The sequence below is a fragment of the Apostichopus japonicus genome, chromosome 8, assembly GCF_037975245.1.
Source record: "Apostichopus japonicus isolate 1M-3 chromosome 8, ASM3797524v1, whole genome shotgun sequence".
Classification (NCBI taxonomy): domain Eukaryota; kingdom Metazoa; phylum Echinodermata; class Holothuroidea; order Aspidochirotida; family Stichopodidae; genus Apostichopus; species Apostichopus japonicus.
In genome coordinates, this window is record NC_092568.1 from 9,974,283 (window position 1) to 9,988,517 (window position 14,235).

Genomic DNA, 14,235 nt, shown 5'->3' on the forward strand with positions numbered 1-14,235 from the left:
GGACTGGACGGACGAATATGGGTACATGTATTCGCCGGATATGGTAGATCTTTATTGTTGAGTGCCGGCTAGGCGCTACACACGCTCTGCGCGCGGTGCCTTTTTCTGATTATTATTATTAAAGTACCTGGGCACATAACAACTGACGTCTCGCACCTACATGCATGTATTATATATACCACTCCACTCATCCCGGAGGTGACGGCGCCACTTTTTCAATATTTCGTTTGAGATGGACGCTGTGTAATTCGTCTCCCTTGGTGTCAGAAAGGCATCTTTCTACCAGTACTTTCTGTCGGAATTTAGTTTTGTGAGACAAAATTTCTCCTCACAGATCTGGTTCTGATGTAACTAAAAACGACTCAGGAAGGCCGTCTCCTGTGATCTAGGGGGTCTTATGTATCCAAAATTTTCTCGTACGCTACGCGCCAACCAATGGTGGCGCTCCGCTTAGATAGTATAGTGTCCCCCTCACTTTCTGAAACCTGCTGACGCCCATGCCCACATGGCTTGCCATACACATGCACTGCAGGGATGTTTCTGATGGCAGTTTTATGGAACTGAAAAAGGGTACTTTTTACCGAAAGGAGGTTTTCATAACAAGGGGCCATTTGAGGATCTTTTCTCAAAAAATAAAATGCAATGTCTAAAGCAGTCACATATCAAATTTAATTCCTTTGAAACAATAATCGTCCTACATCTTTCAGAATATCCTAAAATTTGGAAGCCTTTGAGGGCATATCATCCGACATCATTTCCTGCATCATTGCCTGCATGGAAGAAATTAAAACAACAGTATGAAATGTTTCCCCGCAAAGTAAATATGGGCGGTATTGAAGAACTTTGCATGTAAACATGATGTGTGACCTGACCATAGAAATTGATGGACCTGACTAATTCACTTTGGCTTCGGCTTTGCGATCCGCGTTTTTGTCATTTCCGACTTAGCAATCCGCTGTCCCCCTCACAATTTTGCAAGGTCGCTAAGAGTGACTGGATAGTTTTCCCTTTAGGGAAACCAAAAAGAGGTATGATTACCGAACGTGATTGTCAGTGGCCGGGATGGTATATTAGCCCAGTATTCATACCCTACTTATTTGCAATGACAATTTTAGCCTGAGCATTTTCACCGACTACATCATCCACCCACTGGACCAAATCGTTATTTTAATTCAGTACTTCCGCCATACCTAGCTCAAAAGAACATTACGGAGAATTGCAGGTGCCGTGAAAGGACCAAACGTTTCAGCTGTCCATGCAATGATATACGGTATAGCATGTGTACCGGCAGAGACTACAATAGTTCAATAGATTCAAAAATAATATGAGACTAACGGCTTATTCATTGTTTAAGTCAATGTCATATGTCATTTTTGAAGCATCTACTTTACGATGTTATTTGCATGAAAGTTGCCAAAATCTTGCGGTAGCAATATTGAAATTTAAAAGGTTGGCAGAAACTACAATAGTTCAATAGAATCAACAATTACATGAGACTAACGGCTTATTTGTTTAAGTCAATGTCATATGTCATTTTTGAAGCATTAACTCTTACCATGTTATTTGCATGAAAGTTGCCAAAATCTTGCGGTAACAATATTGAAATATAAAAGGTATCTACCCGAAACACATAGAAATCCCATTTAAGGAAATTGTCAACTTCTCAGTTTGATAATCACTTTTCAGACAGAGATGTAGAACTTTTCAAAGCCTGAGGTTAAAGTATGACAAAAGGCGGCCCGCGAACCAACTGATTGTAGTCCCCCCCCCCTCTCATTCACCCCGCCCCAACTCTTCATCTCTATCAAATTAATTGAGAAGCCCCCGGTTCGATTTGTCGAAGTGGAGAGTTCTAAAGGCGCACTGACAAAATATCGATCTGCAGCAGGGCAATGTAGGTAGAAAGCCACAACCAACTAAAAAAACTGTATTTGCATACAAATGTATGTATGTATTTTAGATCCTCGCGAAGAAGCCTCATTGGCTTATCAAAGCCGTTCTGGACATGCATGACAGAGAATACACAGAGTCCTGGACACTGATTGGTCAACACTGAACATGTTAACGTTACTGTATCCTATCCTAGTTAGTGGAATTTTACGAACATACGATGGTTTACGAAGGTCTAATGCACGATTAATCTAACGAATAAAATCTAGGTCTACAATTGCACAAGTGTAACACTCTCCGGTTTATTAAAACTGCATGCTTGGTCGATTTCCTGGCCCTGGTGTATCATCATCCGAAACACGTAATATACGCCATATACGTACTGAGCAGCTAGCTATGGAAACTAGGACTGTGTATTATATAATGCCATGCGGCCCATGCCATTACGGGCTAGCTGTTCGTACCCAAGATCACCAAATAACACCGAGTCGTTGCGGATAAATACGTTTAACATTTGTCGCTTCCAACTTTTTTGCAGTATGTTTTTTAACTCAAATGCGGTCAAATGTTATACCTGTCTTGTTTAATTGGAGAACAGCGAACCAAAGTAGTGAACTTTACGTATTGGTTTGAAGAAGTATGCTTCTCAAGGAGATCTATTTTATTTGCGTGTGCAGAAGTAACTGTCCGCCGCCACAATTCCTTGCAAATTTGGGTCTGGATTTTTGTCCTGCGTAGCCAGCCTGTGAATTTGAGATTGTTAAGAAGAGTATTTGTTCAGCTAGCATTCACCAGCCAGCCATGTAGATGATGGAGCGGGCTAGTAATCCCAATATTGTAGTGCGCATGCGCACTACAACTAATTAGCGATGACTTTTTTGGTGACAAAGTTTAATATATTAAACTATATGGGAAATAAAGCATCAGAAAGGTTAGCAAACGCAGTAGGCTATCTTGTCAAAATATCCTAGCAAGTAAAATATATTTATATCTCATGTTTTTCTAAAGGGATCGTCTTGCCGAAATAAAATGGTTTTGAAACCTCCACTTGCTGACCAATGCAGCTCTTTCAGTGTTGGAGTAAAATACATCATATTTATACCCTCCGTGTGAACAATTCGAGCAGCCGCGTGTTCTGGATCTGTTGCAGTTTAGATAATTGAGCAGAAGTTGCGCCAGCGAGTAAAGAATTTGCTTAATCAAGACTGATGGAAATTAATGTGTTAAAAGTTTTTCAGGTGCAGACTTATAAAGATAAGAGAACTATGATTGCTAAAACAAATTAAGTGAAAGTTACTGTTTATATGCATGTGACTTATACGATATATGTATTCGGGCGACGCAAACTTAAATGTGCCTAACTGTCAACTAAGTTGACAAGAGGCCACTGATCTTTGAATAACTTACAAGTCTTATACATAAGGTATTAAAAGCCGCTTCAACTCAATTAAGAAGTGGAAAACAATTGTTTCTGTGTGACTGCATCCACTGTGTAAAATATTACTCTACTCCATGCTTGTACCCTCTTCCTCTCCCATGCGGTTATTCATTCGGTAGTTATTCTAAGTATTCCTTTGATGTTTGAAGTCAAATTAAGGAAGTGCAAAATTGGAAAGGAAATACTGCTCAGAAGGACAGTTTGGATTACTATGTATACGAGTATGATGTCCCTATATATACTGCTGCACCTGTATCGAAAAGTGAATAAAAAAAAGTCACACAGTATTCGTGCCAAAGTATTGGTCAAGATAGCAACGATCGTCATGGTGACACTCGTCTTGGCAACATAAAACTTTGTGAATGAAATGGATCATTATTAATATTCAGCTGTTTATCTTAATGTTCGCGAATTAAAAGAAAAAAAGACGTAATGGTGAATGGCTTTTACTCTCAAAAAATGATGGTAACATCAATTCCGCCGTTTCAGACATTATTGTTAAAAATATTTACTTTTCATGCAGTTTAACGGTAGGCAACACTGTACCCAATAATAGAACCATGGACTATGTTTACAGTTACAAAATTTATATAATATATCGCACCATATTATAGTCTTCATCTTCACCATTTGTTTAATATTCCATTTACCCCCCCCAACCCCCCCCCCCCCGTCTCCCCCACCACTCATTCTTTGGTTTCTTTGTGCGCCTCCGGGCGTATCGTTGCTATATACGTGATTCAAAAAGCAAAGAAGTTTGAAACTTTGAAGTTGACAACCAATGATATCGACAGCGGTCGAATGTAATGATTAATTCTATAGACTCAGTCATTATATCTGAGTCACTTAAAGTCACAAGATTAAGGATATTATTTCTAGTTTGAAACTATATAGTCGTTACCACAGATGAATTTGATGGTCACATAACACGGAGAGAAACTTCGATTTGTGATGTTGGAGGCTCACGACAAAATCGTAGGGGCAAGAATTGAATTTAAACACGTTTCTGTGTAGCGCTCTCTATATGATCAAGCGTAAACGAAATAGTATAACGTAAGTCATATAATCTCTTACTTCAATTTCTACGGATATACTAAAATGCGTACAAGGAAATACCAGCCGGGCAATATGATCTTCCACCTTTTTTTTCTCACCAAAATTGCAACAGAAACGTTGCAATTTTGGCATAAAGTTAGTAGAATAATTAATTAAAACACAGATGTTCTTTAATGAATGAAACAATAACTCGTTAAACTCCTAAATCGAAGCAACCAAATGTTAGTAAACACATAATGATAACATCGAAAACAACACCTACAAAAACTTTCTGCCCCATTTAAGTATTATTTTTCTAAAAGTTTTTTTCCACGGGTAGTAAGTGTATCGCCAAATTGGAGGGTTGAAACTGTTACTCCTATTTTCAAAAGAGGTAGTCATAGCTCAGCAGGTATAATTATATCTCCCTAGGAGCTTAACAAGTGTTGCCTGTAAAGTTAACAAGTGCATGGTGTTCTTCGGGGCTCTGTTTTGGGACTCCTTTTGGGACCCCTTCTCTTCTTAATGTATATACCGGTGCTGTGGCCGAGTGGATAAAGGCAGTGGCATTTGAAGCAATGAGGCTTTGCAATCGGGAGGTTCCGGGTTTGAAATCCTGCCGGGTCATAGTTAGGTGGGGTTTTCATCCAAAAATCAATCTACGGTCTTCCCATCTAAAATGACATTCTAAATTTAAAAGATTTCAATTTGAGTTAAAATCTTGAATTGGAAGCCACCCGACGTGTAAGTTGTAATCCATAAGCCTTTGCGGGTTTCTCACACAATTGTGGTCGTTTAAGCGGCGTAACTTCCTCTTCCCAGGTAAAGATGTTGTTTGAACTTGTACAAACAATGACTAAGGCCGCATCTTGCGAATATGATATACAGGCTTGGAATCCTTTTTATGAAAAAAACAAAAACAAAAACAAAAACAATTGTACTGGAGCTGATTCAGAGGAGGGCTACTAGGATTATTTCCAACATTCGGCATCTCCCCGGCAAAGTCGTTTCATGAGCTCTTGAGCTAACTATCACTTGAACTGAGGAGAGTCCGTGGTGACACGCACGATACAGGTTTACAAGTTCCTTACAATTAGTGATTCTTTAGATGCTTGTGATTTCAAGTTTTTGAGAGTTTCATCTCTGTCTTGAACTCGTAATCATAGTCTCAAAGTAATTATATAAACCTGGCAGGACGGTTTAGACTGAGGTGACCAGACGTCCCCGATTTTCGGGGACAGTCCCCGATTCCAGCTTTGTCCCCGATTAACAAGTGTCCCCGAAAATGTCCCAAATTTAACTCAACAAGTCCCTGAAATTTTGAAATCAAATGAGACATTTAATTCACAACAGATTTAGAAATGTTGCAAATCTACATTCCTGCCCGTTATACTTTAATTACACGTCATTAAAACCCCATAGATGTACACAAATACCTCGCACAGACGATCGCAGAGATTGAAACAAGAACTACTATGATGTAGGGTATAGACCTATCCTACTACATATACACGGAGTAACATATATAAGCGTGACAGTGTTTCCTACGACATAGCAAGTCGTGTTATACTGCTCACCTATAAGCCTATACTCTTGCTAATGTCAAGTCTGCATGTGCTCTACCAGACACGCACTTTTTCCTCAAAGGGGAGAGACCGTTCCCCAGGCCGCACATTCCACCTTTAACATTTTAATCCCAGATTCCTATATTAAAAAAAAAAGATCACCTTAGTGCAGACCATATCATCATAATTGCTATGGCGAAGATACGAAGTTTCCTAATTTGGGGATAATTTGATTTAGCACAACTTGATTTACTAAAGCTGTCTGGCGCTTTATTAGCATAATCAACATCAGACGTTCAACCTGGGGCTTGAAGGTTTACTAATTATAGTAATCCTGTAGGCAGACAGGACGATGGTGTCCTAATTTCATGCATGGCATGAATTCCTACAGTGTCTTACGAACCCTAAAGTCACTGTAACTCTAATCCTATAGTAATGCCCCCACCCCACCCACTCACCGCGGTATATATGGGCTATACGTAACCATATACGGCAAGTTTTCATTTCCCATACCAACCATCAATGTTTGCCGTTTTCTTATCTTTTCAGTTTTAAATAAATAGGGATTGTGCGTTGAGCTAAATAGATTGTTTCGTGCTGTACAAGGAACCAGGTGCACAGAATTTATTTTAAAAGTCAGACACCACTCCCCTGCAGGACATCAGAAAAACTACAGGAGTCTAATAAGTTTTTGCCTCGACGTGTGACCTATTATGCAGTCACGCATATAAGCCTCATGTGAATCCATAAGAATACTCAAGTGTAATGGCCCCAAAACTGATCAGTAACCGAAATCATGCAAGTATTGCGTACCCGACTGACTTGCTCGAATATACTTCCTCTTGTAGACAGATTTTTACACAAAAAAGTACATTTCTCACAAGGGCCTCCTATAATGGACGCGACCTGATTGGCCTATAATATAACAGTGTGATTGGTTATATGACAGACTTATGACGTCACATCACAGTTACCCACCTTGTCTTAGTTACATCAGGGAGTTGTAACAACTCCCTGGTTACATATAGCGTGCTACATCCTTATAAAATGAAACACGCAATATGGCATATGCTCCTATGCATAAGCTTATCCAAGGGCGTAGGAACCGGGAGGGCTGGGGGCGCCAGCCCCCCCCAGTGAAAAATGTGGAGGGGCGGAAGTATCATTCCGCCCCCCGCTTCGCAAGTCAGAAAACCCCTTTTTCATTTCCATATGAGAAAAAAATCTCATTTGGAGCACCAAATTGCATCTAAGGCCAGGTGAAAATACAAAATTAATTTTACGAAATGGAGTCGGTTTTGAAGTGTGCTATATTGCACCAAATTGCATCTGAGGCTATCTGGAAATGCAAAAAATTCCAAAGGGGAGGGGGACACCCCCTCCCCTTAGACCCCTCCCCCCAGGTCGGTCATCAGTCTTCAGCCCCCCCACTCAAAAGTACCTTCCTACGCCACTCAGCTTATCCACCCCTTCCCCCTCCCTCCAAAACAATGTGCATCTCAACAATACGTATATATATCATGCGACCTATGACATTGCATAGTTATTTGTATTGTCCGTTGACGACAACCATGTACAACGGAAGGCACAAAATTGATTGGTACAGAGCGGTGGAAAGTTCTCATTATAACTGAACATGACAACAGAACAGGAACACAAACGAATTCACGATCACCGTTCTGAAACAATTTTCTTCGGATACACCACGCTTCTCGGCCTTTTGGCTAAGATCATGTGTAGTATCTGTTCTTTTAGGGAATGGTGATACACACCTGACGATGATCACACAGTCACAGTCCCGATGCAAGGGGACTGGGGCTGAGAGCGGATCAGTCGTTTGGTAGTTTGGTTTTCGTGCCCAGGTTCTTTCCTGGGTGACTTTTTCTTAAAAAGTACCATGCATATGCAGGAAACCTCTTGCAGGTCTATCAAGTTTGTGTATACCCGTCCAGTGACATGTTCAAAGGCGTGTGTGTGGGGAGGAGTGGGGGAAACTTCCCCCGACCGACATAGACATAGGGGCAAGAAACTTTATGGAGCGGCCAAAGGCGGATCCATGGTTTCATAAAAGACGGGGTTGTTGAAGCCGACTCCAATGCAGTCGATACTGGGGTTCTCACCCATACAAATAAAGATTTTATACTGAAATGGTGAATTTTTAGACATATTGTAGGCTATGAATTAGGTCTATATAGGGAGGATAAAAGCTAGGGTGTGCTGATAACAACAAATTTTTAATTTTTGTGTGAGGGGCACAATCAACATCCTGGATCCGCACCTTAGGGCATCACAGTGTGCCCGGAGGAGATCTAAATCTACCGGCGGCTGAATGTAAAATATCCCTCGACGGAACATGTTCCACCCGGTTGGCAATGGAATTGTGGACCATTCCCCCTTTCCCTCCCCACAGCGCAGACCATTTTACCGATACTTACCCTTTTCCATCCGACGTCCTGTCCCACCACTAACCCCCCCCCCCCCCCCAAACCGAACCAGATACAAGGCACATAAGCCCTAGGACATATACATGGTGTACCCATCAATTGCAATACCCTCCGACATTCCCCCGCACCAGTTCCCACGCAGTGTGAGTTCTCATGCAGTGCGAGTTCTCACGCAGTGTGAGTTCTCTCGCAGTGTGAGTTCTCACGCAGTGCCGAGATTCGAACATATAGGCCAATATTTCATATTCAACGCGCTCTTTCTGTAATAGGGCTGCCAATAAAGAGGGCCTATTGGAGGAAATAATCGTGTACAGATGAGAGAAGACCGGAAAACCTTACTCTCTGGGGCATATGTCTGCCTATGTTTCCTTCAAACATTATACACATAACAAACAGTCCTTTAGAATAGACGGAGAGAATGCGACTCCATATAAAGTGAAGCGCGTTTCATAATGTAGAGGAAAATTGCCGTTACAAAAGTTTTTTTGTTTTTTGTAATGCCACATTTCAAATTCAATTGAGAAGTTATGTATAGCTTTTAAAGAGAAAGAAGGCTATTCATGTAAACGTCTTCTATGTTGCTTTGGTTCAGGTGTCTGACATGTCTATCTGAAAGAGTTCAAAAAGGCAAACAGAACAGTGAAGAAACTACCATGATAGCATGCTCTGTTTAGTAGATATCACGCTTTGAAGATATAAAAATTTCTTTGAAAATGACTGGTGTAGAAAGACTAACTGTGAGGGTGTGATGTCACATCCTCAATTTCTTAACATGTGTGAATATATTTCAATAAAAATTAATTACATTTTTTTCACAAATCTAAAAAAAATATAATAAAAAATTCTTCAGATGTTAAATCTCTGATACTTCCCTTGACAAATATGAGATCCACATGCCATATCTTTTGGTTGTAAGTCATAAAATCTCACAAAACATTTTAATAAAATAACAAAGACTTTTCAGAAATGTGAGGATGTGACATCACAGCTAGTCTGATTTCAGCAGTTTCTACACAATCAGATAGAACTTTAAACTTGAATATCTCCATAACGGAATAAGATATTTGAACAGTTTCTTCATCATTGTGATTCTTTTATTGTCTTCTTTCATATAAGATAAACATGTATGACACCTGAACTAATCCTTTAAAGTTTTATCAGTTACTAAATGAATTTCTGAATTAAGCTTCCCAATGAAATTTCCTACAGAACCAGTCGCAATGCAATGACCGTGAACATGTTTATGTATATGAATTAAGAAAACAATAATTGATAAAAAAAATAAACGTAAAATTGGCAGCATACAATGAGATATGGGGCCTGCGTCGCATATTTATTGTAGTGCGCGCTACAATATTGTCATTACTGGCCAAGTGAACGATACCTACAAGACTGGACGTTGAAACTTAAAGTTTCATATAGTCTCTGCATGGGCGTCAACAGGTGGGGGACGGGGGGGGACATGTCCCCCCCACTTTCAAAAGTGGAGGGGATATCATATCATTTGTCCCCCCCCCCCCCCCCCACTTTTCAGAGCAGTTATTAAAAAAATCACATGCATATGCGCGATTTTCTATCACAATTGCTGAGCTGATTCAAGTAGAATCTAACTTAAGAATCATTATCAATAAATTGCACTGGAAATTAGAACAGTGCTTGGCCCTTTATCCCCCTTCCTCCGATATTCACCCTCCCCGCTTCGTCCGAGACCTCTGATAAAAGTTTGTGCGATGTTTGAACGATGTTTTAGAGTGTTTTGTGGAAGCACCCCTTCTCGCCAGAAATGGAATTCCCCTTGCCCTACACTGTGAATCAGAGAAAACGACGCATTTCAACTTGAAAACAAGTCGAAGACCCCACCAGGAAGGTAATATCATATATTTTAGGCCCTACAGACAGTATTCTGCCTGTATGCAGGGTATTATATGATACCAAACTACCGAAAATATTTCGTTTGAGATGGACGCTGTGTAATTCGTTTCCCTTGGTGTCAGAACGGCATCTTTCTACCAGTACTTTCTGTCGGAATTAAGTTTTGTGAGACAAAATTTCTCCTCACAGATCTGGTTCTGATGTAACTAAAAACGACTCAGGAAGGCCGTCTCCTGCGATCTAGGGGGTCTTATGTACCCAAAATTTTCTGGTACGCTACGCGCCAACCAATGGTGGCGCTCCGCTTAGATAGTATAGTGTCCCCCCCCCCCACTTTCTGAAACCTGCTGACGCCCATGAGTCTCTGTATATTTTGCAGTTTCAGAGGCTATAGCTTCGTAGCCAACTTATTCTGAGCCTGTCACGGTAGAGACCCTATAGTAGGGTATGGTCTCTATAGGGTCTCTATGTCACGGCGCTCAAAAGCGCCCTCACCTTGTAGGTACCTACAATATGACTGTACTCCCTGATGTGTTGTCCGCCCAAAAAATAACGCCATGAACAACCGAAAAGTTCTTCCTAATACTACAAGCACTTCGCGCGCACTATACAATACTGCGTATTTGCAGGCAAATGCAGTTCTAGTTATTTAAGGGCCTTGCAAACATTTTGATCATGTAAATCAATTAGAGCTGTACTTTTTAATGCATTTCTTCAGTCTGTCCAAATATTCATCAGTTGAAATTTTTGTGCTGTCTGTCACCTTATTATATGTATTGTTGGTGTAGAGTTATAGTCCTACCTAGTGCCACAATGTTGTGGCAAAGTCAACTCGAGGTGCACTTCTAATACTTCCAACCATGCGATGCTTGCATACCGGTTAATGATGCTACACGTCTGTCCAGTAATTATGAAAGAGGAAGGCAATATGTCATGCGCTCAAAGGTCAACTACCATTGTTGTACAGTCAACAACCACCAGAGTTGCGGTTTTCAGAAAAAGGAACAATGGGGTAATACCTCCGGAGAGCCTATTATCTATTTAGGTGTAAAAAAACAACTTAAAAATAAATTTCCCAAATATAATCAGTCAATTTGATGAGGAAAAAATGCATCTTCTTTGATTTACCTTTTTTTAAATTTAAATGTTTACGAATGCATGTGGAGGTACAAATAGTATATTTTAATTTGTTAGGTGTACTAGATTATCTACGCACATAATGGACGCGTCCTAACAGAGTATTTCGAAACATCTCTACCAGCTGATTCTAATACAAGTTTCAAATACCACTGCCTGTTGTCAACTATTCCATCTCACATGCAGATAGGAATTTATACGCTAAATCCGGATAACCTAGACCAGAGAGTTACAGAAGTCTTCTGTATAAAGATACTTTCTTGAGAAGAATACAATTATATCGTGAGTAAAAACCCCTCCCATTTTCTTAGTTTTGTTTTAGAGGAATGACGCTAATGCTGCATTTAACTATAATCTCTCCATCGCCCATTGAAGTTACAGTAGTTAGTAAAGGTTACATACTGGACTGTCTCTCATGCTGGACTATATATATATGTACTGTATATGTACTAAAAAGACTCAAGTTCGCTTTAGAACTTTCTTTGTGTTGGGGAGGTGGAGCGGAGGGAGGAAGGGTGTGGTAAATGGTAAAGATACTTCCACAGGTCAAGTAATGCATAAATGTACTAACCATTTTGATAGAAGAAAAAGGAGTAATGTATAGCCCTTGTAATGCAACTTCCAAGAAAATTCACCAAAGAGATTAATTCGGTATAGATGTTAATGATTACTGCCCATTTTGTGTTGTGATGGATCACTTTGAAACTTCAACCAAATTCTGATCTTTTTTTTTGTGGGCATTACATGATTCTATTTTCACTCATTTCTCTCCTTTTTTTTCTGGTGGAGAGGGGGTGTGCAGTGGGGGAGGTTTTAATTTTTTTAAACTGCTTAAACCACTATGTATCATTGCCAGCAATCAAGTTTCGTTCCTATTTTTTGTACCTTTTTTTGTTGTTATGAAACTTTTCTTTAACATTAAGAAAGAGAGATGCTGTTAGGATTTTACGATGTAGGAAAAGGTGAGGAAATGGAAAGCAAAATGTGCGTCTTTGGTGATATTTTCTTCTTTTTTTTGGTCACTTTTCCAGTTTATGGGGGAGAGGTACAATGTATATGATTTTACCTGGCTGCTGAATCCTTCTGCATTGAGGGGCATTTGTGCGTGGCAGATAGACATGCTGTACTAAGCTTCATTAGCTCTTGAAAATTCCACTGGCATCTAATTCCTTTCTTGAAACCAATCAGTGTCTTGGTTAGCGCTACTTCTTCTGGTATATTTATTCCATAATTTCCATGCTCTCCATTGAAAAAAGTATTGCTTTCTGACTTCTAAGTGATTTTGGTGTTTATCCTGTGAACAAAATTTGGAGTACTTCTCTGGCTCTATGTCAATGTTACCATGCATGGTTTTACATACAGTAATTAGGCCCTGCCTCATTTGGCATTGTTCCAGTGTTTTTATATTTTTTATTCCCTGCATAAGCTTTTTCATAATAATAATAATAAGAAACATTTATACACAGCGCTTTACATAACGAATATCTCAAAGCGCTTTACAAAGAATGCAGAGAAAAACCACTACTAATTGAAGTACTTACCAAAGAGGTAGGTTTTGAGATGGGACTTGAAAGTTCGAAATGATCAAGATTGTGGTAAAGGTATTCCACAAACGTGGCGTGCAAACATGGGTCGAACGCCCTATCGTCGTAGAACTTGGTATTTCCGATAGGTTGGTGGAGACTATATGCATTTAAGCGAAGCATGCGCCCACTACTGCGTATCCATAGTCCGTAATTCTGCTAGATAAGCCAGTGCCATGTCATGTAAGATTTGAAATGTAAGACTTATAATTTTGAATGCATTTTCGACTCCCAAGTTTAACAAGATTGATGTCTTTCCTTAGCTATGCATGCATTCCTTGCTGGGAAACAATAATCTTTGTGAGGTCTTTATCAGTGATTTATATTGGTTTATGACAGTTTTACTATCATGTTGCTGAAGTTTTGCCAATTATCATGCCTATAACTTTATTGTCCTTCTTGACTTGCTTCGGCACATTGTTTACATGGCTTTTTTGTTTTTTTTTGTGTGAAAAATAACCCCCCAGATCTTTCCCTTCTTCCTTACTTGGTATTATTCTTCCATTGAGATTATGCTCAGCTTGTGGTCCTTTGTAGAGCTTGGTCATTTTGGTGTTTTCTATCCCATATTTCTAAAGGATCCTATATAGTATGCTATACCACATTTACAATAATTACTATCAATGTAGTGTAGTGTCTGAGGTTTGCATCAAAAATTCTTATTACTATTATGAGATCTTTCTTTCTCTGAAGGTGTGTAAACATGATGTAATAAGCTTGTAAATTATCACTTACCCGATTTTTACAGATCTATTTACCCCTGATCTTGACTCATTTGTGAAATGATGTGGGCTTTGAAGTTTAAAAAAGTATCAAAAAACAAACAATTAAATTGAGTTCAGCCAATTACTTTACGAAGGCCTCGATAAAACAGCTTTCTATTATTTCACATGACCGGGATAAACGCTATCTCTATGTCGATACGCTCTTTTGTGTACTCGAAGGTCACGCAGTGGTGATTCACTAGTGCTGTTGGTGTTGTGTCTTTGATGGACAGCTGTTCGAATAAATGATTGCGAAATAATGACGAAATTGTACTTAGTATAGTAATAGACTACTCACGTAGAACACAGACAATAGATATACACTAACACGAGGACCTAAGACTAACAGTTGTGATTACCCGATATCCACGAGTATATTCTTGAATGCAGCCATAAAACACGAAGGAATAATACATGAGAGATTTAAACATGTAGTTATTCATTTTCCACTAGGTTCGTGCAGAAAAAGCAAGCATTTTAGTTCATATATTCAATTCGACGATAGAC

At 39.6% G+C, this 14,235-nt stretch overlaps 1 protein-coding gene and 1 pseudogene across 2 annotated transcripts in view; both read left to right on the forward strand.

The window, feature by feature from the left end:
* Positions 1–7,632: 7,632 nt before the first annotated feature.
* On the forward strand, positions 7,633–7,875 carry LOC139972680 (U2 spliceosomal RNA; annotated as a pseudogene).
* A 3,631-nt stretch (positions 7,876–11,506) lies between these two features.
* LOC139971956 (equilibrative nucleoside transporter 1-like) overlaps positions 11,507–14,235 on the forward strand; it is a 43,877-nt gene continuing 41,148 nt past the window's right edge. The window contains exon 1 of one of the 2 annotated variants that reach the window (XM_071978814.1): positions 11,507–11,663. The gene's annotated coding sequence lies outside the window, so the exon portion shown is untranslated. Of the gene's footprint in view, positions 11,664–14,041; positions 14,182–14,235 lie in introns of those variants that run through there. The other variant, XM_071978815.1, reaches the window with a different exon arrangement.